This window comes from Mixophyes fleayi, chromosome 4 (assembly GCF_038048845.1).
Source record: "Mixophyes fleayi isolate aMixFle1 chromosome 4, aMixFle1.hap1, whole genome shotgun sequence".
NCBI classification, from domain to species: Eukaryota; Metazoa; Chordata; class Amphibia; order Anura; family Limnodynastidae; genus Mixophyes; species Mixophyes fleayi.
Genome location: NC_134405.1, coordinates 136,165,666 through 136,192,534, shown reverse-complemented (window position 1 = coordinate 136,192,534; position 26,869 = coordinate 136,165,666).

Genomic DNA, 26,869 nt, shown 5'->3' with positions numbered 1-26,869 from the left:
TCTGTACTCCGGGAGAACGGAGTACAGATCACGGGACAGAGGCTAGGAGGGAGCATGATGACGTCATTTCGTCACTATAGCCCTGGCCCCTACCATAAAATACAGACATTCAAGGTATTGAATAGCGGGGGACGGGGCTTAATTACGTGATTAAGCTCCACCCCCGCTATTCAATGGCGTGAATTTCGGCACTTTACAGGGTCTGGGAAGTTTGCCTACTCTTCCCCGAAATTCGTGAGCCTCCCGGAAATTCCGGGAGAGTAGGCAAGTATGTGTTAGATGTGAAAATGAAGCCCAGGATTGCCCAGGATTAAATTAATAGTGCCATCACTGCACTATAATACCACTCTTATATTAAATCAATGATGGACAACCAGATACACTTCGGGGGCCGCATGGTGTAACCCTCTAACATTCAAATATGCCACACATTACCCTTAATCTCAGTAATAAGTTAAAACAATACATTTAATGAATTAATGCGATACCTATACCTATCTGTAAATACATATCACCTGGTGTTTTAAACAAGTGTTACAAGTTATAGCAAGCAAATCTGACAATAAAACAAGAAGAAGCCTAGGGCCGCAGGTAAAGGCTCAGAGGGCCGCCTGTTGCCCACCGTTGTATTAAGTAGTCCCCACCATAAAATAAATAGCCCGGACCACCAATATATTAATTGTTACCATCCACCATTAATGACTAACCCCCACTTACGATTAAGTTAATAGCCCACGCCCTAGCCTATGCTAACACACAGGGATACTAAATAATAAAAATGTTTTACTCCCCCATTGTAAAAAGTATGAGTCATTTAAATGCAATATACTGTTAAATTAGTTGTCATCATATAAATAGAAAACTTAAAATAACATTTGTAAAAGTTCATTTTCAACAGATGTATTTAATTCTACCCAGTTAAAAAAAAAAAATATACAGAAAGCTTATGCAAAATGTATCCTTGTTACTTTCTTTTATTTTCCATCTTTTATAATCCAGTATAACCCCACTGAGACTGAGCAACATAAAAGAGCCGCAAACAGTAAGGTGGCAGGTTCTGGAGGGGGTTGAGCAACCACCACAAAGAATATTGGGCCCTGCTGAGGAATCTGGTGGCCAGGAACAGGGGCGTTTCAGCTCCAATATGGTAGGTACTGATGTGAATGACAAATATTTTCTCTTTCATCCATCTGGGGGACACTGCTTAACCATGGAGTTGAGTAGGGAAGGGAGGAGTCTGGCACCTAAACAGTTAACTTTTTTTTCTGCTGACAGGCATATCCCCCCTACCAATTCCCCACATACCTCAGTTTGAAGTAGGTGCCCTAGGAAGTAGGGCTGAACATCAGAGAGCTCCACAGTGAACAGGGTTCACTGTTAATAGTCTTTTTCTTTTCTTTACAAAGTTTTCTTCTGTTGACTAGCGGCGAGAGGCGCTGTTGTTAATAGAGCTGGCTCGTGGGAGAAGCGCCTGTCAGCTGGGGGCGGCCCCGCAGCCAGAGGAGGTAAAACGCTTCTCACAGCGGAAAGCAGTCGGCAAGAGACTCTCCCCGCTGATAGCAGGGTCAGGCGCTGCTATAAGGCAAAAAGCGCCAGTACTACTGCCGTTCCCCGGGGCCAGGCTGGAGCATACCAAGTCCCCTCCTCCAAGAGGAGGGTAGGGGGAACTTGAAGGATGGCCGCGCTATGGAGAAAACTAGCGCTTTTTTGCGGGGAACATAATCCTAACAGGATTTCACCTAATAAGAAAGGGGAAATCGCTGTTAGTAGAGACACAGAAGGAGATGCCAGCGGTAGGGGAATGTGTTTGAGGAGCACCTCTTCCCCTACCCCGCTGAGTGAGCAGGTGGAAGATCCCTTTTTGGTGCCAAAATACAAAAGGAGGACAGATACAGCAGTCATTTTTAGAGAAGTGCATTGCTGACACATATCTTCCCCGCTAAGTATCACTATATTTCTTCTGTGTATGCATATGTATTGTAAGACAATAATGTTTTGAGAGAGTTTTAGGTTAAAAGAAAACTATAAGCTCCCCAACCTGTCTTATTTAATCAGAAATACTATGATATGTTTAAATAACCTAGTCAGTATTTTCTGATAGACATTGTGGAAGTGTTTGTGCGTATGAAATGTGAGTTTATTTTTTTCTTATCTTGTGATGGCTGATAAAAGTAAAACAACACGTGCCAAACATATTGTCTGTTCAAAATGTAATGTTAAATTAACAAATGAACGGCTTGATCAGGGGGGGGGGGGGGGGGGCTCTGTGCTGGCTGCGCTGTGACGCCTGTAATGCTGCAGCCTAAAGACAGCTCCATTTTGACAGTAGAACCTCCCGAATGGGCGGCAACCTTGTCACAACAGGTTAATACCCTTTTAAAACTGTTATCTAAACCAGTAGAGATCCCATCTACATCGGTGGCATCTCGGGGTATAACAGGAGGTATGACTGAGGATTCATTTTCCCCAGGGGTCGGACAATATCCATCCCCGGCTCTCCAGGAGGCACCCCAGATAGGGGAGGTTGGATGGTCGGCAGTGGCTAGAGGCCTAGACCGACTTAACCAGTTACTGGAGAATCCCAGACATATACGCAGTAATAAAAGACGTAGATCAGCTAATGCGCTGTGGTCTGTGTCTGATTCAGAGGGTTCCTCGAAAGAGGAAGGGGAATTGTTGGACGATTCGGATTTGTCCATAATAGAATCAGAGGAAAGCTCTAGACACCAGGGTATGGACGATCTGGTAAAAGCAGTTCGTCAGACCTTGGGGTTTATTGAAGTAGAAGAGACGAGGTCCTTAGACCGGTCTCTCTTTAAGAAGGCTTCTAAGCGGGTGGTCAGGTTCCCTCCCTCAGCAGAATTGAGAGGTATTGCAGAGGCCTCTTGGAAGTATCCAGATAAGGGGTTCACTGTGCCAAAAAAGTTGTAGCGAAATTGGTTCGCCAGACCACACTACCTGTACCAGGGTCGGCAGCCTTACAGGATGCGACCGACCGTAAATTAGAATCCCTGCTGAAATCGGTCTTCTTGGCCGCTGATACAAGCCTCAGACCAGCATTGTCTTCAACCTGGGTAGCTAGGGCTATGGAAGCCTGGGCAGGGCAGTTAGAGTCCGCATTGCAGGATTCGGAACTACTACCCCTGGCCATGCACCTGAAGGAGGCAGCGGGTTATGTATATGAAGCGGCCCAGAATTCGGCCTCCATATCATCGTCTATTTCTGCTACAGCTGTAGCAGCGAGAAGGGCATTATGGTTAAGGACTTGGAATGCGGATTCAGAGTCAAAGAGGTCGTTAGAATCCATCCCGTATATGGGTGGGATGCTATTTGGTCCGGAGTTGGACTCCTGGATTTCACAGGCTTCAGGGGGTAGGAATACGTCCTTGCCTATGAATAATCCTAGACCTAGGGCTCCTAGGTTTAGTTCTTTCAGACAGCCCTTTTGCGGGGGCAGGTCTGGCAGAGGCCAGACTGCCAGTTCAAGGGCCGTGGGAAGCATGAGACAGTCCCGTAGAGGAAGGTCATCCTTTGCCTCTGCAGCAGGAAGGGCCTCTTCCGCCAAGCTGCCGGATAGACCAGCAGCATGAGTACCACCCGCCTCTGGTTACAGAGGGTGGGGTGGGAGGACGACTGCTTGGGTTCGCCCAGCAGTGGACAAAGTCCTCGGCGGACTGGTGGGTCTAGGGTATCATGAGAAGGGGTTACATGATAGAATTCATGGGGCCAGCTCCTCACAGGTTTTTTGTAACCGGGTTACCCCGCTGTCCTCAGAAAAGACAGGCAATGGTCACGGTTGTCGATTTGCTTCTTTTAAAGAAGGTTATTATACAGGTTCCGGAGTACCAGAGAGGGAAAGGGTTTTATTCAAACCTATTCTTGGTACAAAAACCAGATGGTTCGTTCAGACCAGTGTTGAACCTCATGCAGCTAAATCTTCATCTGAGGGTAGACTCCTTTCGGATGGAATCCTTGAGATCGGTCATAAATGGCCTGGAGACAGGCCAATTCATGGCATCAATAGACATCAGGGATGCCTATCTCCACATTCCGATCTGGGAGGGGCATCAGCCTTTTCTCAGGTTCACGATAGGCACAGCTCACTATCAGTTCAAAGCTCTTCCGTTCGGGCTGGCCACAGCCCCAAGGGTGTTTACAAAAATTATGGCAGTTATGGCGGCACTTCTTCACTCCAGAGGGGTGCAGTTAGTGCCTTATCTGGACGATCTGTTAGTCAAGGCGGCAACAGTTCAGTTGTTGGAACAACATCTTCGCCTTACGGTGAGGGTGCTGGAACAGCACGGCTGGCTCTTGAATATAACAAAGTCACAGATGATCCCTTCTCAAAGAATGATTTTCTTGGGACTAATAATGGTGTCACTCACCGGATCGTGAGTGCCTCTTCCCGGACATTTAGGAACCGTGGCCGTCCACCATCCTGAGGGTCTGCGCATGCGCAGCCCTTTTCTATACTTCAGTGTATACTCCTTTAACTTAATTGGCAGATCAGGCAACCTCCCTATATTAAGCACCTGTGGTCACCACCACGTTGCCTGATCTTGGAGTCTCATTCCTCATGAGTCTCTGAAGGTGTTCCTGTATTACTCGTGTATTCAGCGCTGCTGATTCCTGTGGTTTCCAAACCACTTCTACTTCTGTGGTTCCATACCACTTCTACCATCAACTGTATCATCATTACTGTTTGCTCATTGCTATCCGCTGCCTCCGTGCACTCCAGCTTTTACCTCACTCACCTGCTTCTCATCAAGTCTGTTTGCTGATTTCTATTCGCTGCCTCCGTGCACTACAGTCTCCTGCTTGCAACTCGCCTGTGTTCAACATCGTGACTGCCAGCTGACTACTATCCGCTGCCTCTGTGCACTACAGTCTCCTGCTTGCAACTTGCCTGTGTTCAACATCGTGACTGCCAGCTGACTACTATCCGCTGCCTCTGTGCACTACAGTCTCCGGCTTGCAACTCGCCTGTGTTCAACATCGTGACTGCCAGCTGATTACTATCCGCTGCCTCTGTGCACTACAGTCTCCTGCTTGCAACTCGCCTGTGTTCAACATCGTGACTGCCAGCTGATTACTACCCGCTGCCTCCGTGCACTACACTCTCATCTCATCTTTGCTGTGACTTCCTCGAGTCTGCCGCTTTTCATTACCATCTACATTGCTCTGGTAAGCCTACCATCTGGTGATCCCTGGGTAAAGACTCCTAGTGCCCGTGACAGTAAGATCAGGCCATGACAGACCCAGATGTGGAACCTACCGCCAAAGAAATGCTGCAACATCTGGTTAGCCGTGTGGAGCAACAGGATGCCCGCCAACAGCTGTTACTTCAGTGTTATCAGTCATTAACCTCCCAAGGAACATCTGGACAGACTGTGACAGCTACTACTGAAGCTCCTGTGCTTTCCTCCGTTTCCCCATTGCCATCCCAGGTGTCTATAGCTTCCACGCTTCACCTGCCTACTCCGTCAAAGTACGATGGAGACCCCAAAACTTGTAGGGGTTTCCTTAACCAATGTTCAGTCCATTTTGAGCTCCAACCTCAAAATTTTTCTACCCATCGTTCCAGAGTGGCCTATCTTATCTCTTTGTTTTCAGGACAAGCCCTGGCTTGGGCCTCCCCTCTGTGGGAGAGGAACGATCCAATATTACAAGATAGTGCCAAATTCATTTCTACATTCCGAAGTGTGTTCGATGAACCAGGTCGTGTGACCTCCGCTGCTTCCAGTATCCTCCGTCTGCGACAAGGATCTCATACTGTAGGCCAGTACGTCATTCAATTTAGGATCCTAGCCTCTGAACTTCAGTGGAACACTGAAGCCCTGGTTGCCGCCTTCTGGCAGGGGCTTTCCGATAAAATTAAAGATGCACTGACTACCCAAGAGCTTCCTTCGTCACTTGAAGATTTGATCTCTCTATGCCATCGTGTTGATATGAGATTTCGTGAAAGAGAGGCTGAGAAAACGACTTCTGCTAAAACACCTTTTCGCTCTAACCCTCAATTTTGTCCAGTGTCACCCGCTGTGATTCCCATGGAGATAGGATGTTCCAAGTTATCTTCTGAGGAGAGGAAACGAAGAGTCAAGAATAGACTCTGTATCTATTGTGCTGATTCCACTCATGTCCTCAGCTCCTGCCCTAAGAGATCGGGAAATGCCAGGCCCTAACTAGTTCTGGAGAGGTGAAGTTAGGGTCCCTGGAGTCCTCTCCATCGTCTATGAAATCTAAAGTCTGCGCTTTTGATGTGACTATTTCCTTTGCTACCAAGACCTTTGAGTCACAGGCATTGATTGATTCCGGAGCAGCAGGAAATTTTATTTCCAAATCGTTAGTTAATCAATGGTCTCTACCAATGATTACCTTAAAAACTCCCATTACTGTGACGGCTATCGATGGATCACGTCTCATCAACGGTCTCATCACCCAGAGTACGTCTCCAGTAACCCTTCAGATTGGTGCTCTGCATCATGAAGAGATATCGTTTTTAATTCTTCCTGTTACGACAAGTCCGATTGTCCTAGGCCTTCCATGGCTTCAGTGTCACTCTCCCCAGATTGACTGGCGCACCCCTCAAGTCACGTCTTGGGGGCCTGAATGTCACCATCATTGCCTTTCCCAAGTCATTCCTCTCAAGGTACAGCAAGCTTCCATCTCAGCTATTTCACCGGGACTCCCTCCTCAATATGCTTCATTTACCGATGTTTTTGATAAAGCTCAGTCTGAACGTCTTCCTCCTCATCGTTCTTGGGATTGTCCGATTGATCTTCTTCCTGGCAAGACTCCTCCCAGGGGCCGGGTCTATCCACTCTCGTTACCTGAAACTCAAGCTACATCTGAATATATACGGGAGAACCTCCAGCGTGGGTTCATTCGACCTTCCACCTCGCCCGCTGGAGCTGGGTTCTTCTTTGTCAAAAAAAAGGATGGATCATTACGCCCTTGTATAGATTTTCGTGGACTCAATGCCATTACTATCAAGAATCGGTATCCCATTCCGTTGATCACTGAGCTATTTGACCGCATCAAGGGAGCCCGTATTTTTACTAAGTTGGATCTTCGTGGTGCCTACAATTTAATCAGAATTCGTTCCGGTGACGAATGGAAGACGGCGTTTAACACCAGAGACGGGCATTACGAATATCTGGTAATGCCTTTCGGGCTATGTAATGCCCCCGCTGTTTTTCAGGGCTTCATCAATGAGATTTTTCGGGACTTATTATATGTATGTGTCGTCGTCTACCTGGACGACATATTGATTTTTTCACAGGACCTGCCTTCTCACCACCAACATGTGGCAGAAGTCCTCTCCAGGCTACGGAAAAATTCATTGTTCTGTAAATTAGAAAAATGTTCATTCGAATTACCCCAGATTCCATTCTTGGGGTATATTGTTTCCGGAGTTGGTCTGAAGATGGATCCTGACAAAGTAAATGCTGTACTACATTGGCCCCAGCCAACTACTCTTCGTGCCATCCAGCGTTTTTTAGGTTTTGCCAATTACTATAGACGCTTCATTCAAGACTTTTCTTCCATTGCATCTCCTATTGTGGCCCTGACTCGAAAAGGGGCTAATCCTAAGCAATGGTCTACTGAGGCTATTCAAGCCTTTCAAACATTAAAAGAGTCCTTCTCTTCGGCTCCAATCCTTCGTCAGCCTGATGTGACACTCCCTTTTTTTCTAGAAGTAGATGCCTCTAATGTGGGCTTAGGAGCTATTCTCTCCCAACGCTCGGAACAGCAAAAATTCCACCCTTGTGCCTTCTATTCTCGGGGTCTCCTACCCGCAGAGAAGAATTATACCATCGGAGACAAGGAATTACTGGCTATCAAAGCCGCATTAGAGGAATGGAGATACTTGTTGGAGGGAGCTCGCCATCCGGTGACGATCTTCACGGATCATAAGAACTTGTCATATCTCCAGTCTGCCCAATGCTTGAACCCTCGTCAAGCAAGATGGTCTCTTTTCTTTTCCCGTTTTGAATTAATAATTACCTTCAAACCAGCTGCCAAAAACAAAAAAGCTGATGCCTTATCTAGAGCCTTTGTTACGTCCTCTGAAATAGAAGAGGTTTCCAACCATACCATTCTAGACCCCAAATGTATCTCACTGGCTGCTTCATCCACCAAAACGCTACCATTTGGGAAAACCCTCGTGCCTCCTACTCTAAGGAGGAAAATCCTTTCGTGGTTCCATGCCTCTCGTTTTTCTGGACACGCCGGTGAACACAAGACTTTTGAGATCCTCTCTCGAAGTTACTGGTGGCCTTCAATGAGGAGAGACGTCAAAGAGTTCATTGCTTCCTGTGAATTATGTTCGCAATTCAAATCCTCCCGCAGAACCCCAGCAGGGTTGCTGCGACCACTACCCATTCCGTCCAAACCATGGACCCATATTAGTATGGATTTCGTTACTGACTTACCACCTAGTAAGAACCATAACACTATTTGGGTGGTAGTGGACAGATTTTCGAAGATGGCTCATTTCATCCCTCTGTCTGGTTTGCCTTCCTCGTCTATCCTGGCTGAACATTTCATTAAAGAGATCTTCCGTATCCATGGATGTCCATCTGAGATTGTGTCTGATAGAGGAGTACAATTCGTGTCCAGATTCTGGCGAGCCCTTTGTAAAACCTTGGGCATACGATTAGCACTCTCATCTTCTTACCATCCACAATCCAATGGACAAACCGAACGTGTCAATCAAGATCTTGAGACTTTTATAAGGATATTTTCATCAGCCAATCAAGACAACTGGGTAGAGTTACTCCCTTGGGCTGAGTTCGCCCATAACAACATGTACCATGAGTCATCATCCAAAACTCCATTCTTTGTGGTCTACGGTCACCATCCGTCTTTTCCGGAATTTCCTGCCCTCCCGCCCACCCAAGTTCCTGCGGTGGAAACGGTTTGTCAGACCTTTAAAAATATCTGGTCTCAGGTCAGAACCTGTTTAAAGAAGACATCTGTCAAATATAAATCTTTCGCTGATAAGAAGAGGCGGGCTATTCCACCACTAAAAATTGGAGATCGTGTCTGGTTATCCACAAAAAATATTCGTTTGAAGGTTCCATCCATGAAATTCGCCCCTCGTTTTATTGGTCCATATAGGATCATTCAAGTTATCAATCCAGTATGTGTGAAACTCCTTCTTCCTAAGAGTCTTCGGATTTCTAATGCCTTCCATGTATCTTTGCTCAAACCTCTTATTATCAACCGTTTTTCAACTCCTCCCTCAGCTCCGCAGCCAGTTCAAGTTCATCAGGAGGAGGATTTTGAGATTACCGAGGTACTAGATGCAAAAATTTCGCGAGGAGTCCTCCATTTCCTCGTTCATTGGAAGGGCTTTGGTCCTGAGGAGCGCTCTTGGATCAAAGCTGAAGATCTTAATGCTCCTGCCCTTTTGAAGAAGTTTTACTCCAAAAATCCGGACAAGCCCGGTTCCAGGCGTTCTGTGCCCACCTTTAAAAGGGGGGGTACTGTCACTCACCGGATCGTGAGTGCCTCTTCCCGGACATTTAGGAACCGTGGCCGTCCACCATCCTGAGGGTCTGCGCATGCGCAGCCCTTTTCTATACTTCAGTGTATACTCCTTTAACTTAATTGGCAGATCAGGCAACCTCCCTATATTAAGCACCTGTGGTCACCACCACGTTGCCTGATCTTGGAGTCTCATTCCTCATGAGTCTCTGAAGGTGTTCCTGTATTACTCGTGTATTCAGCGCTGCTGATTCCTGTGGTTTCCAAACCACTTCTACTTCTGTGGTTCCATACCACTTCTACCATCAACTGTATCATCATTACTGTTTGCTCATTGCTATCCGCTGCCTCCGTGCACTCCAGCTTTTACCTCACTCACCTGCTTCTCATCAAGTCTGTTTGCTGATTTCTATTCGCTGCCTCCGTGCACTACAGTCTCCTGCTTGCAACTCGCCTGTGTTCAACATCGTGACTGCCAGCTGACTACTATCCGCTGCCTCTGTGCACTACAGTCTCCTGCTTGCAACTTGCCTGTGTTCAACATCGTGACTGCCAGCTGACTACTATCCGCTGCCTCTGTGCACTACAGTCTCCGGCTTGCAACTCGCCTGTGTTCAACATCGTGACTGCCAGCTGATTACTATCCGCTGCCTCTGTGCACTACAGTCTCCTGCTTGCAACTCGCCTGTGTTCAACATCGTGACTGCCAGCTGATTACTACCCGCTGCCTCCGTGCACTACACTCTCATCTCATCTTTGCTGTGACTTCCTCGAGTCTGCCGCTTTTCATTACCATCTACATTGCTCTGGTAAGCCTACCATCTGGTGATCCCTGGGTAAAGACTCCTAGTGCCCGTGACAAATGGACACAGCACGCAGCAGAGTGTTTCTTCCACAGGACAAGATAAGGTCCTTGATGGAGTGGATAGGCAAGGTCCTGTCAAGCAAGAAGCTGTCAGTACTCATGTGTATGAAGCTGCTAGGAAAGATGGTAGCATATTTCAAGACACTGCCATACGGAAGGATCCACTCCAGATGTCTTCAATGGGGAGACGTATGTGGGGTTAGACGTGTGTGATTTCTGCACTAAGTGGGATTTTCTCACAAAGTGGACGAAAATGCACAGTTAGACAACACAGCAACTAATCCTCATCTTTCTCTTCTCTTTTCATCTTCAGGTATGTTCATCCATGCTGCTACTACTACTCTGATCATTATTCTGTGAATTTCATCCCTGCAATCTGTGTTTAAGTATGTTCATCCATGCTGCTACTACTACTCTGATCATTATTCTGTGAATTTCATCCCTGCAATCTGTGTTTAAGTATGTTCATCCATGCTGCTACTACTACTCTGATCATTATTCTGTGAATTTCATCCCTGCAATCTGTGTTTAAGTATGTTCATCCATGCTGCTACTACTACTCTGATCATTATTCTGTGAATTTCATCCCTGCAATCTGTGTTTAAGTATGTTCATCCATGCTGCTACTACTACTCTGATCATTATTCTGTGAATTTCATCCCTGCAATCTGTGTTTAAGTATGTTCATCCATGCTGCTACTACTACTCTGATCATTATTCTGTGAATTTCATCCCTGCAATCTGTGTTTAAGTATGTTCATCCATGCTGCTACTACTACTCTGATCATTATTCTGTGAATTTCATCCCTGCAATCTGTGTTTAAGTATGTTCATCCATGCTGCTACTACTACTCTGATCATTATTCTGTGAATTTCATCCCTGCAATCTGTGTTTAAGTATGTTATAGGAAGCTGTTATCTGTTTAAACTTAGGTTGGCACAGTCTTTTATTGCTGCCTAATTTATGATAGGTATCTGGCCTCCTCTATCCTTTCCCACAAATGTTTCTTTTTCTTTGATTAGCTGACCAATTAGCACATCTGTAGTGTATTCCTAAATTAGACTGACTACATCTTAGTTTCATTCTATGGGGAGACGTATGTGGGGTTAGACGTGTGTGATTTCTGCACTAAGTGGGATTTTCTCACAAAGTGGACGAAAATGCACAGTTAGACAACACAGCTGGACAAACATTGGACTACATTTGACTTGCTTTAACTCCCAGCAATAAGCAACATCTGCCACAGCCTATTTCTGCACTACTTGTCTATTTATATGGAATACTGCTAAGAGGTAATTCTTAAAATATCCTTGCTTTTTGCTTTTACCCCTTTTTTCACAATGTTTCACAAATTGCTTTTCTTAGTCTCATTTCATGGCATGATCTTTAGGACTGTGTCATCTTTCACCCCTCCACCAACACACAAATTTGTTCATATTGCACCTGCATTACTCCACTCACCTCTATTTAACACCCATGAACTGTTGTCCTATTTATTATCTCTAACAAGTACAGCCTCCACCTGTCGCCAGAAAATAAAAGGCCACACATCTTACAATCCCCTTGCCTATCTTTCGCTCACTCTGCTTCTATTAGCTGGTGATATATCACCTAATCCAGGTCCCCCACACTCCTCACACACACATACATCAGAACACTACCGTTCTATAGCAAACCTCAAACACATCACCTGTCTACCCTCTCTTCCCAAGTCATTTAAATGTGCCCTTTGGAATGCACGATCTGTTTGTAACAAACTTACCTCCGTTCATGATCTCTTCCTCTCAAAAAACCTCAACCTTCTGGCAATAACAGAAACATGGCTCATGCAATCAGACACTGCCTCACCTGCAGCACTTTCACATGGTGGCCTCCATCTCACCCACACCTCCAGACCTGAAGGCAGACAAGGAGGTGGGGTTGGACTACTTCTCTCCCCACAGTGCACATACACAGTTCTACCAAATGTCCCATCACTCACGTTCACATCTTTTGAAGTACATGCTATTCGCATTTTTAATCCATTCTCCCTACGTGTTGCGGTGATCTATCGTCCCCCTGGAGCACACCAACAATTTATTGAGGATTTCTCTGCATGGCTCCCTCACTTCTTATCTTCAGACATCCCCACCATCATCATGGGTGACTTCAACATCCCCATTGATAACCCACCTTCCAAAGCTGCTTCCAAACTACTCTCTCTAACATCCTCACTTGACCTCTCCCAGTGGATTGAATCATCTACTCATAAGGATGGCCACTGCCTTGATCTTGTTTTCTCTAGACTATGCTCAGTTTCTAACTTTATTAATACACCCTTCCCCCTCTCGGATCATCACCTTATCAGCTACACTCTCACCCCCACTGCTCTAACCTCTCTACTGTCTAACTCAACCAAGCCTCCTCATACTCGTAGAAATCTGAATTCTATTAATCTTCAACAGTTTTCCACCTCTCTCCAACACCTTCTCTCCCCTATCTCTACATTCTCATCCCCTGAGATGGCAGTACCTCATTTTCACCTAACCTTAGCAACGGCCCTTGATCAAGTGGCTCCAGCGACACTTCATACTACACGTCGACTTCGATGTCAACCGTGGCACACCAAAGCAACACGAAATCTTCAAAAACTGTCCCGTAAAGCAGAACGTCACTGGCGTAAATCTCGAAGCTCTAATGACTTCTTCACATATACTTCTGTCTACCACTCCTATCGAAATGCTCTGGACACTGCAAAACAAACATACTTTCAATCTCTTATCTATGCTCAGGCTTCTAACCCCAAACGCCTTTTCAATACATTTAATCATCTTCTCAATCCTCCCACCCCGAACCCTCCATCTACTATCAGTGCTCAGGATCTTGCTACCTACTTCAAGGACAAGATTGATAAGATCAGACTAGAAATGGTATCCTCTTCCTCAACAAGCCATCAGCTCATTTCCTTCCCACTACCCTCTGACACCCTCTCTTCATTTGACCCCACAAATGAAGAGGAAATTTCTACGCTCTTCTTATCTTCCTACTCTACCTCCTGTCCTCTTGATCCTATTCCCTCGCAAATTGGTAGATCCCTGTCTTCTGTGCTCATTTCACCTCTAACTCAAATCTGTAATCTCTCACTCTCTACTGGCATCTTTCCATCACTATACAAGCATGCAGTGATTACTCCTATTCTAAAAAAACAAAACTCCGACCCAAACTCTCTCTCAAATTACCGTCCCATCTCTCAGCTCCCTTGCCCCTCCAAGCTTCTAGAGAGACTTGCCTACACTCGCCTCACACGCTTTCTTTCCGCAAACAACCTGTTGGATCCTCTTCAGTCAGGCTTTCATTCTCAACACTCCACAGAGACTGCGCTGACCAAGGTTGTTAATGATCTGATCACTGCTAAGACTGAACGCCATTACTCTCTCCTAATTCTCCTTGATCTCTCGGCTGCATTTGACACAATTGACCACTCTCTTCTCATACAAACGCTGCAATCCCTAGGTCTTCAAGACACAGTTCTATCCTGGTTCTCATCTTACCTCTCTAATCGCTCTTTCACTGTTAATTTCTCTGGAGCCACATCTGCTCCGCTTCCCCTATCAGTTGGAGTACCACAAGGCTCGGTGCTAGGTCCTCTGCTGTTCTCTATCTATACCGCTTCTCTTGGAAATCTAATAAGTTCCTTTGGCTTTCAGTATCATCTCTATGCAGATGATACCCAAATCTATCTATCCTCTCCTGATATCTCGACATCTGTGTTGTCCCGTGTAACTGACTGTCTTTCTGCCATTTCATCTTGGATGTCCTCTCGTCAACTCAAACTTAATCTTTCTAAAACAGAGTTAATAATATTCCCACCCGCCAACAAGAGCATACCTGACATTTCTATCTCTGTTGATAACATGACCATAAATCCCACCCCACAAGCTCGCTGCCTAGGTGTAATCCTTGATTCACGCCTATCCTTTGTTCCCCACATTGACTCTATATCTAAATCATGTTACATACATCTAAAGAACATTTCCAGAATCCGCACATATCTCACACAAGACACTGCTAAAACCTTAATTCATGCACTAATCATCTCCCGCATTGACTATTGCAATTCCCTCCTTACTGGTCTTCCCAAAAACAGACTCAAACCCCTAAAATCTATTTTGCATGCTTCGGCAAGACTGATTTTTCTTGCAAATAGCTATTCCTCTGTTGAATCACTCTGTATGTCTCTACACTGGCTGCCTGTCTTCTACCGAATCCAATATAAAATACTTTTACTAACCTACAAGGCCATCAACAAGGCTGCACCAACATACATCTCCTCTCTTGTCTCAAAATATCTCCCAACTCGGCAACTCCGTTCTGCAAAAGATCTGCGTCTCTCATCCACCCTCATTACATCCTCCCATTCCCGGTTACAGGACTTTTTTCGGGCTGCACCCACTCTATGGAACTCTCTCCCTCGCACAATAAGACTCTCCTCTGTTCTACAAACTTTCAAGCGTTCTCTGAAAACCTACCTATTCAGACAAGCGTATAATATTCCTCAACCACCATCTTAACCTCACTACCTTTAGCCTGTTACACAATTTCACACAAGACAACTACCCCCGGACCAACATTATTGTGTGACAGGATCATTTAGCTTATGAGTCACCCTACCTTTGCAGTCTGGCTGGGCCAAGATGCAAAATGTATACTTAACCTCATGTGTCAATCTCCCATTGTCCCATAGATTGTAAGCTTGCGAGCAGGGCCTTCTCACCTCTTTGTCTGTTTTACCCAGTTTGTTTATTAGTTTATTACGTTTGTCCCCAATTGTAAAGCGCTACGGAATATGTTGGCGCTATATAAATAACTGATGATGATGATGATGATGATGACATTCTGAGGAAGTGGTCAGGGTCCTTCCTTGGTTTAGAGTGCCAGTGGATGAGGTTATCTCTAGGGGCGAGAAGGTCCCTCAGCTGGTGGTTGTTGGAGGACAACCTAACAAAAGGCAGATTCTTTTGCCCCGTGGGCGTGGGTCCTGGTATCCACAGACGCCAGTCTGAGTGGTTGGGGGGCAGAGGTCCTTAACCTAAGGATACAGGGCCTGTGGTCAGAAAGACAGTGGGGTCTTTCCATAAATGTGCTGGACCTCATGGCCATCTTGAAGGCATTACAGAGAGCTCAGAGTGTTCTACGAGGAAGGCCGATCCGCATCCATTCCGATAATGCCACGGCAGTGTCATACATAAACAAGCAAGGAGGCACCAGGAGTGCAGGAGCAATGAAGGTCACGTTTAAGATTTTTGCCTGGGCAGAAACGTCCCGGCACTGTCAGCAGTGTTCATCCCAATGAGACAGAACGTACAGGCAGACTATCTAAGTCGGCACATGGTTCTATCAGGGGAGTGGGCCTTGCATCCGGAGGTGTTCCAGTTGCTAGTAGACAAGTGGGGACTCCTGGATCGAGACCTGATGGCGTCAAGAGCCAACAGGAAAGTCCCAGAGTTCTGCGCAAGAACAAGAGATCCACTGGCAGTGGCAGTGGACGTCCTAACAATGCCTTGGGACTTCAGGTTAGGTTAGCTGTTTCCTCCCATAGCAATGATTCCCACTGTCCTTCGGAGGGTCAGGCAGGGGGATCGACCAGTCATTCTGGTGGCTCCAGCGTGGCCACGAAGAGTATGGTTTCCGGAGATTCTTCTGGTGGCAGTAGGTCAAGGTTTTCGGTTGCCCCTACGAAGAGATCTGCTGACCCAGGGACCGTTCTTGCATCAAAATCTGAACCGGCTGAATTTAATGGCGTGGCTTTTGAATCCAGTCTGTGGAGAGCGAGAGGGTTCTCGGGGGGTGTAGTAGGCACTCTCCTGAATGCCAGGAAGCCAGTTTCGGCCAGGATCTACCACTGCATTTGGCATGGATATATAAAGTGGTGTAAGAAGAAATCTTATAAATCAAAATCCTTTTGTCTGGCTAGATTTCTCGCCTTCTTACAGTGTGGTTTAGAGGCGGGTCTTAAGCTGGGAACCTTAAAGGTTCAGGTGTCAGCATTGTCAGTGTATTTCCACAGACGGCTGGTGGAGATTCCGGATGTTAAGACTTTCCTACAGGGAGTGCTTCACATCCAGCCGCCCTATGTACATCCGACGGATCCTTGGGATCTTAATCTGGTCTTTAGCATGTTGCAGGAGCCTCCCTTTGAACCTCTACTCTCAGCAGAGTTGCGGTTCTTGACCTGGAAGACAGTCTTCCTGCTTGCTATTGCCTCGGCTAGAAGGGTCTCCGAGCTGGGAGCTCTATCTTGCAAAGAACCTTATCTGGTCATTCATGAGGACAGAGCAGTTTTAAGGACTATTCCGTCCTTTCTCCCTATCAATCAGGAAATAGTTGTTCCGGTGTTCAGAGAGGAGCCTCAGACTCCAGGAATGAAAACAAATAAATGTTTGGACGTAGTGAGGACATTACGTATATATGTTAAGAGATCTGCAAAGATACGTAAGACAGATTCTCTATTTGTAATATTTGACTTTTCTAGGCGGGGATGGCCAGCGTCTAAGCAAACTATTGCCAGATGGCTTACCCTGACTATTAGGGAGGCTTATGTTCGTATTAATCTTCATGTGCCGAAGCGTATTGTTGCCCATTCTACCCATTCGGTTGGAGCGGCATGGAATGGAGTCACGGCGAACCAGCTATGCAGAGCAGCCACCTGGTCCTCGGTCCATACCTTTACGAAATTCTACCAATTTAATGTATTTGCGTCTGGGGACGCCTCCTTCGGCCGTAGTGTTTTACGTGCGAGGAGATCAGAGCGGTCCCACCCTTCAGAGGGATTGCTTTAGTAAGTCCCCATGGTTAAGCAGTGTCCCCCAGATGGATGAAAGAGAAAAGAGGATTTATACTTACGATAAATCTCTTTCTCTGATTCCATCTGGGGGACACTGCGGTCCCCCCCTTCTCATTGTTTTTCTTTTCTCTCCGCTCCCCCCTCCTTTTGAGTGGTGTATCTTGGTTGATTGGCCTATTGTCCTAGGGCTTTGGTAATCAAACTGAGGTATGTGGGGAATTGGTGGGGGGGATATGCCTGTCAGCAGAAAAAAAAGTTAACTGTTTAGGTGCCAGACTCCTCTCTTCCCTACTCAACCCCATGGTTAAGCAGTGTCCCCCAGATGGAATCAGAGAAAGAGATTTATCGTAAGTATAAATCCTGTTTTCTCAATAGCTCTGCATATTATGATGGTGCTATAGAAATATATAAATAAACAATAAAAATGAAGTAATAATATTGAAATAAATACACAGAGCGCAGAGGAGCGTTTCAATGGCTCTCTGCTTGCTACAATTTGCAGAATTATCTATAATATAAATGTCTAGTGGCGTGTTAGTTTGTCTGTGTGTGGAAAAAATAAAACCAAGCTGCAGCGCCACCTGCTGGGCGGAGTTATACACTGACCTACTAAATTCTTAGTGTGTGTGGGAAAAAAAAACTCAGAAAGGGCTGAAATTTGGTATACTAAGATGTTTTTAATTTGTTAATTTAATTTGTTAATTGTTAAAAGTGTTTATAAAGATTTAAAAAATATATATATATATTTCTTGAAGGAGAAGTGACAGTTGGGAGTGGTTGGTGGTTGCCGGGGGTGACAGTTGGGAGTGGTTAGTTGTTGCCGGGGGTGCGTGGGGTGACAGAGTGAGAGGAGTGTGATACTCAGGACCGCTGAGAGAGATCCCTGTGTCTGGATAGACATCTGGATAGATGTGGCGATGAAAATGAAGGATGAGGTGATGGAGAAGAATGATGAGGTGGTGAATTTTGGACAAAACCACGTTAAAAAATGGCGCTTACGTCGGGAAGTAACGCTCTTCCCCTGAGGAGGCCTGGGCTATGGCCCAAATGCATGACAAGAACCTTTTTAACACCTTAAGTAGCTTGATTTGACTAGAATGCATGAGTATCATGCACGGGTTAACTTGTAAATCATAAAGAAACAAAGCAGGGAAAAGTGGTAAATTCCAACATTCTCCTTACAGCCTGCCACAGTGATTTTTGTTAAATAAAAGTTCCCATATTTTTATTTGATTTTCGCTTTAATTATTTTTTACCCAAACCCCCCCCTCCCCCCCAACATGGGTGTTATGAGGTGCTTTAGTGCTTGCAGCATGGGTCTACTTTTTTCCTAGGGAAGGGAGCCCACGATTTTGTTCAAGGTCAGATTCCCCTAGGGCTGGAATGGCCAACATGTGCCTTTCCAGGTGTTGTGGAACTACAAGTTCCAGCATGCCCTGACAGCTATCAGCTGACTATCTAGGGCAAAGCATGCTGGGGCTTGTAGTTTCACAACACCTGGAAAGCCACAGGTTGGCCAGGCCTGCCCTAGGGATTTCAGCCCTATGCTGAACAGGCTAGGGCTGTGTGACATTATGACAGAGGGACCCCACACTGCAGATTTTCCTGTTATAAAGCCTGAGTCATTAAAAAAGGAGTAAATGTTCCCTGGGACAAACTATGTTACAATGCCAGGGGTGCAAATTAGTTTATTTTTTTGCACGTAAGTTAAATACTGGCCGCTTTTTCATATAGCACACAAATAATTAATAGCTTTATTTTTACACTGAAATTTAAAGTTAATCTAGGACATGCCCTACCCAAACTATAAATCTGTCCCTACATTTTAAATTTATCTCCCCCTCCAATGCAACATGGCTTTGCCCAGGTACAAACTTTTTTATACTTTGATCTCCTTAATGATTCAGGCCCATAGTGTCACCAGCCCAGCTTGTCATAGCCTGCTGCTTGTAGCCGATTTCGCGGCCATTTGTTCCCCCCAAAATTGTTGCTACCAGAACAGGCTATGATCACTTTGGGATGGATAAAGGGGGACGTCCTTTATTTTTATTTTTAAAATAAGTATTTATTTTAAAGCTTTTTTGGTAACTGCAAAAGTCAGGATGGTCATCAGCACAGTCTTTTTTTCAAGGGGTAGAGCAGTTGCAGCAGATATGCCGCAAACAGTAAGGTGGCAGGTTCTGGAGGGGGTTGAGCAACCATTACAAAGCATATTGGGCCCTGCTGAGGAATCTGGTGGCCAGGGACGGGGGCGTTTCAGCTCCAATATGGTAGGTACTGATGTGAATGACAAATATTTTCTCAATAGCTCTGCGTATTATGGTGTTTGCTATATAAATATATAAATAAACAATAAAAATGAAGTAATAATAATGAAATAAGTACACAGAGCTGACAGAGCGCAGAGGAGCGTTTCAATGGTTCTCTGCTTGCTACAATTTTCAGAATTATAAAGCATAAACAAAGCAGTGAAAAGTGGTAAATTCCAACATTCTCCTTACAGCCTGCCACAGTGATTTATGTTAAATAACACTCCCCATATTTTTTGTTTTGGGGTTAAATAGTAATTTAATGGCACCAACACACATTGTCCTGAGCAGCCAGATCAAAATGTGTAGAATCTACTTTTACATTTCTGTGTCAATCAGTTAACTAGAAACTTGTGACATCCCTAAGAGATAAAGCACAAAAGAAATTGTGGTATAGGTTCAGCCAACAAAATGGCTGCCTCTGTTGTTACTAGGCAACACATACACTTTATATGTATTCATTTGAAATTGTTACTCCAGGCAAGGTCCCAGGGATATTACCCATACTTACCAACTGCGGAGGAGGTGGGCGTGATGGGGGGGGGCGAACCTCCAAAATGCGCGTCATTTTGGCCCCGCCCCCCGTGACGGCATTTGACAGCAGGGGGCGGTGTCATATGCCGCGATTCACCGGGAATCGCGGCGTTTGGGACCTAATTCTGCCGAAGTAGGCACTTCCTAGTGAAGTGGGCAGATCCGGGAGATTGCCACACTCTCTTGCAAAATGCGGGAGTCTCCCGGACATTCCAGGAGAGTTGGCAAGTATGATATTACCTACACTATTCAGGTGTGGAAACGTAGACATGTTTGACATCTAGGAAAAAGAATATCAGGTAAATGAAGAACCCAGCACTGTAACCAGCAATAGTGGTAGGTCTAATGATTCATGGGGAGTGTTCTATTGACAAAAATACTTACCCACACTTCCCTTACAGATATAAACAAAAATAATTAAAGCAACCACCACTTAATTCCATGTCAAGTACAGATGAAATCTCAAGTTTTTTCATTGCTTGTGGATTTTTAGTGATTTACTTTTTAACAGATATTTTTCATATTGAGCAACTTGTACTTTTAGTTAGCCATTAATCCCATAGATTGTAAGCTTCAGGCAGGGCCCTCTTACCTCTCTGTCTGTCTGTATTACCCAGTATTGTTTTTTACTGTTTGTTCCCAATTGTAAAGCGCTGCAGAATTTGCTGCATTATATAAGTAAGTACATTTTGATGATAATGGGGACTAATCATTTAATCAATTAAAGTATTAGTGGGGTGGTGGTTGGGAGTATTTATTTGTTGTTGGGGACTAGGTAATACCAACAACTGAATATTGTGAATGCGCATGTGTATTGATGTTACCATACAAGGAGGGTTATAAATCCAGGGTTTTAAAACAAAAAGCTGAGTTGGTTAAAAGTCATGCAGGAAAGTGGTTTAAATGGACATTTAGGGAAATATATTTTTTATAAGTAAGGGCCTAAATTTAGATGGAAACATGATACCAGTTTAATAAACCTTGTATAATGGTTCTCAAGCCAGACCTCAGGGAATTTCCATAAATGGATGATTAATATTTCTGCTGAAACAGAGATAAATAAAAGGACTGCAATTATTTATTGTACAAATGACAAATCAAGGCCATCCTAAATTCTGGAATGATTTTAAATACTGCTGACCTAAATGATAGGCTGTTTGTTACAGATTTCCATATGACAGCACAGTGGTTTCCTCCGGGTGCTCCGGTTTCCTCCCACACTCCAAAAACATACCTGTAGGTTAATTGGCTGCTATTAAATTGACCTTAGTCTCTCTCTGTCTGTGTGTGTATGTATGTTAGGGAATTTAGACTGTAAGCTCCATTGGGGCAGGGACTGATGTGAATGTTCTCTGTACATCGCTACGGAATTAGTGGCGCTATATAGATGATGATTTAATGACTTTACTGACATGTTAGGATAGACATTTTGGCAGTAGGGGGCTCCAAGTGTCTGGAATCCCCACTATGGTTTGGAAGGATTAAATAAGATTTTGTTTTATTTTTTACTATAAGAGTTAATATTTTAGACAAGCAGTTTCTGAAATGCCATCAGATCCAATCTGAAATGCTAATGAGACGCTGAAAGAATGATATTGTCTGCAGCTGCTTGCGTCCGTCTGATGTGACCGTGGTGAGGTTAAAATTTCTCCTCCGGTCAGACACGTTTGTAATGGCTGATATATTCCTGATATATCTGACTATCTTACAGCTTCCTCTTGAGACATGCAGTGCTGAGAACTGACTCAGAAGAGAGTCACAATAAGGAGTGTCAGAGGGGTGTCAGAGGATTGGCATGAGGTGCCTTGTAGGAAAAAAACTCAACAGATTTATCTTCTGTGTTGCATAAGAGAATTATAGTATTTATCTGAGTATCATTTTCTCTAATATCATAAATGTTCCATTCAGCTCGTAAGACATATAAAGTGTCATGACAGGAGGGGTATGGTTAGAAAATATATGTCATCAATAAAAATATTCATTATTAAAGCCATAACCTCAGAAGAAGTTCTGATTTGTTCAGCTCACAACATATATAAGTACTAATACAATTATCAAAAAGTCATTCTGTTCAACTAGTTTTATTAAGGCATATTAACAAATGGTATGCATAGAAAAATAAAAACCGGAAACTTTAAAGTCTGAATGTACTTTCAAAGCAAAGTTACCAACAGCCCACAAGGAATTAGTAGAAGGTATTTCAGAATGTGAGATCAAAACTGAAGAAACGTTCTAGAAGAGACTGAACTAATTGGAGAGCTGTCAGTGCTGCCCAATACAGCTTCTTCTAGACGTTGATGTTTCTCACTTTGGGAGGTGGGGGTGCACTGGATGATAAACTGGGTGGAAAGAGATATTGCGAAGCATTTCTCTTCTCAATGGTTTTCTGAAACAAATGCCAATTTTAATATAAAGGGTGATGAGGTCATCAAGTGATATTGGAACATATGGAAGGTGGCTGCCAAGGCTTCATTATTTAAACCAAGATCCAAAACCAATGTGAGAAAACATCTAGCATACTGTCATACTCCTGGCTGTATTTACCCTTCTATTTGAAAATGCTAAATAATCACAGTTTTATCAGGCATTTCTGGGAATGTTCTTTTGCTTCTACAAACTGGACAGGAAAAAGTACTTGAGCATGCTCAGTGCATCTCCCTTCTGGGCATGCTCAGTGCATCTCCCATCTGGGCATGCTCTAGGCTTTCCTCCAAACCACAGCTGCTCATGTTTTAGCAATGTTGGGCCAAGAAATGAGATATGAGGATTGAGGATTTGCAAAAGAACTGCAACAATAGCCGAAGTTTTAGCTTTCAACTACTGTATCTTGATTCCTGTGTTTTGACCCGGCTATTATGTTGCTGATTTCTCCACTCATTGACCACAGCTAATCTCCCTGTACTGTGTATATTGCTACTCCCAACTGAATTTGTTTACAGAAACGTAACTAATCCTCTATCTGCCTGCTTCCATTTAAACATCCACCTACAATCTCTGGTAAATACGTTTTTGAGAAACTTGTGCAGGTGAAGCTACTCTGCCTTCAGAGGGTATTGAACTTGCCCATGTGCTGACACCAGCAGAGGTAGATGCCCGTTTTGTCAGATGATTTCAGGCCTGCCCTGCCAATGTTGCCTGTCAATCATGCCTCTTATACTCCCAAACAGGGTTAAAAAATTTCTTTGAGGAGGGGACTGTGTTTATTTCTATTCCCCAGCAACAAACCCAGTCCCCTGCTTAACTGGAACTCAACAAACCCTGGACTTACCTACTCTCTGTTATGTATCTATTCCTAAATGCATCTGTATTATTCCATCTGTTCCCTGTGTTTTACGATATACACTTTGTGGCTGCATAAATTTTCCAAGATCCAGTCTTTTGTTTCTGAGGTATTTATTAATCTGCTATCTGCTGCAGTGTTTATTAGACGAGTAGCATTGATGTCCAAATTATGTGACTTGAGTGTTCACACATAAAGTGTGGATTTTGCACAATTCTTACTGTTTCTGCCTGCATTCAATGACACATACCAAGCAACAGCCATGATGCCCTGTTGTGAGCTTAAGAAACTCATTGAGGCAGAGGATGTCAATATGGAGCGCTATGCTCCATCTCCCATCTTGGTAGTGGTGTCCCCTGTGGTCTAGTGAAGACATGAAGTGGGGCAGCCTCCAGCCATTCGCATCACTCTACTGAGCATGCACAGACAGGAAGTTGGGCTCTCAGCAGGTTCTTCCAGTGACAGTTGAACTAAAAGACGTGATACCTGGAGCTGCATACCTTTTTTGTCCTCATACTTATAGATATATAAAGTGACCAGAGGCACAAAAATATATATGAGCAACCTGTTCTCTGACATTGCCCAGAATATAAGCTCATTACCATCTGCATATATCAAGGTTGTTATACTGTCTGTCTTTGCAGTCAATGACGGGGCGGGGAAGGGGGGGTTGCGAGATTCAGCTCAGCAGACTACTATGCACATTTTAAAGGGAAATAAAAGAGGTAGCTCAGTAACCCTGCCCAAGGTAGCCCACTATGGGACTGGACCAAGTAACAGATGCACCCCCACCCCAGCCAGCCCCTGTTGATGAACCAAAGTTTGGGCCACTAAAATTGTCATTGAGCACTCTTTTTTGCATTAGTCCTTGAAATATCAGTATTGTAGAATCCATAAGCTTTTTGAAATATCCTATCACTGTTACTTATTATATGTTTGACAAATAAAACAACCTGATGGTTCTTTTTTTTATACAACCTCCTGTATAGTCTGTTCATTTTTACTATACTGATCTGTACAAAATGAATGCTGAGCAGTGCCCCCCAAGCCTTGTAAATATGTTTTACTTACAATTTCATAAAATGATACTGCCAAATAACATTTATAAGACACACAACTTAAGCATTATGAAAATTCATTAAAAAAAATTGTAGCAATCTAGAGAGGACAAGAGAATTCAGAAATCAGTAAATGAGGTTCACAAATCTGTGTCCACAAAACATCCCTAAGGGGCTGATGCAATTAGTGGTGAAGGGCTGCGGAAGCACCACAGAGAGTGTCACCGTCTGATGCTTTAGTAATCATCTTCATTCTTTTTTTCTTTGAACCTCATAGGTCTCTATAGGCATGACAGAATTAAAGTATTATTATTCAGCCCCCAATGCCATGGTGTGCGTTAATGGATTTCTTTTCCAATCTCTCTATTAACAAAGGCTCATGACCGGATCGCCTGCTGTTCCTCTAGTTTTCTATTATTATAGAAATATAGAATATAGATGACTATAAAGAAAAATTGGGCCATGCAGTTTGCCTAATGCTACTTTACTTGAAGCCCTGCCGAAACTATCTGAGTCAGCCCTAGCATTTATGACATTATGCTAGTTAAGCAATCTCATTTAATGGCTGCATTTACAGATGCATGCATCTTATTATTGCATGACATGAGATGTCATTGCCTAACATAATCTAAGAATGTGAGCTGCTTGGGTATTTGTCCAACTAAAACTAATCTGAGTAAATCAATATTTTAATATGATTCTTCTAGTTAGATGAGGTCGTCTAAAATCAGCTAAGTTTTAAATGGCCAAGGAGTTTCCTTTAAATGCATTGTCTATTTGGTTCTGGACCAGTTGTCTACTGATCCTTAATGTTGGCATCCCTCATTTTCACATGGTTGAATAGTGCACCAACCAGATTTTTTTTAAAAAAATGCCAACTCTGCCATCATTCGTTGTTCATTTTGTGCCAAAACGAGTGAATAAATTAATTTAAATAAGTAAAAATGTGAGACTGGATTTTACAATTACATAAATTTCCCCCCTCATCTGTGCTCTCTTGTTGTATCTTCTAGGGTGTGCCATATGCTACTTGAGAATGGGAGAAACAATGTGGGCAGTCTGTGACTCCTGCATACAAATTATTGGAGTTTCTCATTTTTGTTTTATTAGTAACGACATCCAGGAAAACTATATAACTATATAACGACTATATATATTTCTGCCCCATTGGGGCTTACAGTCTAAATTCCCTAATATAGACACACACTCACAGAAATATGCATACAGGCAGGTAGAGACTGGGGTCAATTTTTGATAGCAGCCAATTAACCTACCAGTATGTTTTTGGAGTGTGGGAGGAAACTGAAGCACCCGGAGGAAACCCATGCAAACAAAGGGAGAACATACAAACTCTACACAGATAAGGCCATGGTTGGGAATTGAACTCATGACCCCAGTGCTGAGAAGCACAAGTGCTAACCACTAGGCCACTAAGCAGATCCATCTGCTTCAACATACTATATAGAATGTGTCTTTTTTTTTAGATGCAATGTACACCTATATTTTAGACAGAAATTGCTTCCAACGCTACATATGCCTTATATGTCAAGGGAAGCTATGTTAAAGACTGAGAGGCTGGGACAACATGGGTCACAGATGGCAAACATGATATATTATGAAATGTATCATTAGACAGTAGATGGTGATTGTTTTCCAATAAATTATTACGTAAATGAATTGCAAGTGTTATACAAATTGAAATAATGATTACATTGAGATGTTATATGCAGTAGTTAGAGTAAAAGAAATAATTTCTATTTATAAGAAAAAAAATTGTGAAGAGGTTTTAACCCATATTATGAAGAGGTTTGTCAGAGGAAAGTTTCAGTGTGTGGGTAAATATTACATCTGGAGTAAGAGATGACATATTTTGAATTAATGCATTTGCCTTTCACAAGATACCTTTTTAATGATTAAGCAAATGATAATTAATGTGACTTCTTTTAAGATCTGACTTAAGATGAGTGTGATTCAGAATACTGTATGAACTAGCATCAAACAAGGCACTGGAAAAGTCCCAAATCTCCTATATCAAAGCTGGCCTAATAGCTTCCTATGGTTAGTCTGTGATCTGAGTGTATCTGAGGTACCCAGACTAAATGCTCTGTTTACAGCACATTACCTCTAACTGATTTACTTCTCTCACAGTCCTGCAGGTATACTAAATATACAACAAAGCAAAACATCCATGTAATTGTCTGTAACTGTTTGGCGCCTGGTCCCACTGCCTTCAGCTGTCATTGCTGTGACCATCTCCACTTGGCTGCTGGACCCAGAGCGGAACTGTCATTGTTTCCATATCTGTTTAGCTGCCCAGTGAGCATCCTCGACAAAGAAAGCTGTAGAGACTGCCTACTCTATTAATCTCAGCCAGGGGGCAGCTCTACATGGTGGATATTTCCCCGAGACTGGTAAATTTATTGTGGGACAAATTTTGAAGAATTGGAGAACATGAGTAATAAAACGTTCTTCTAATGGACCCATAAGTACCAGATGCTATGATTCAG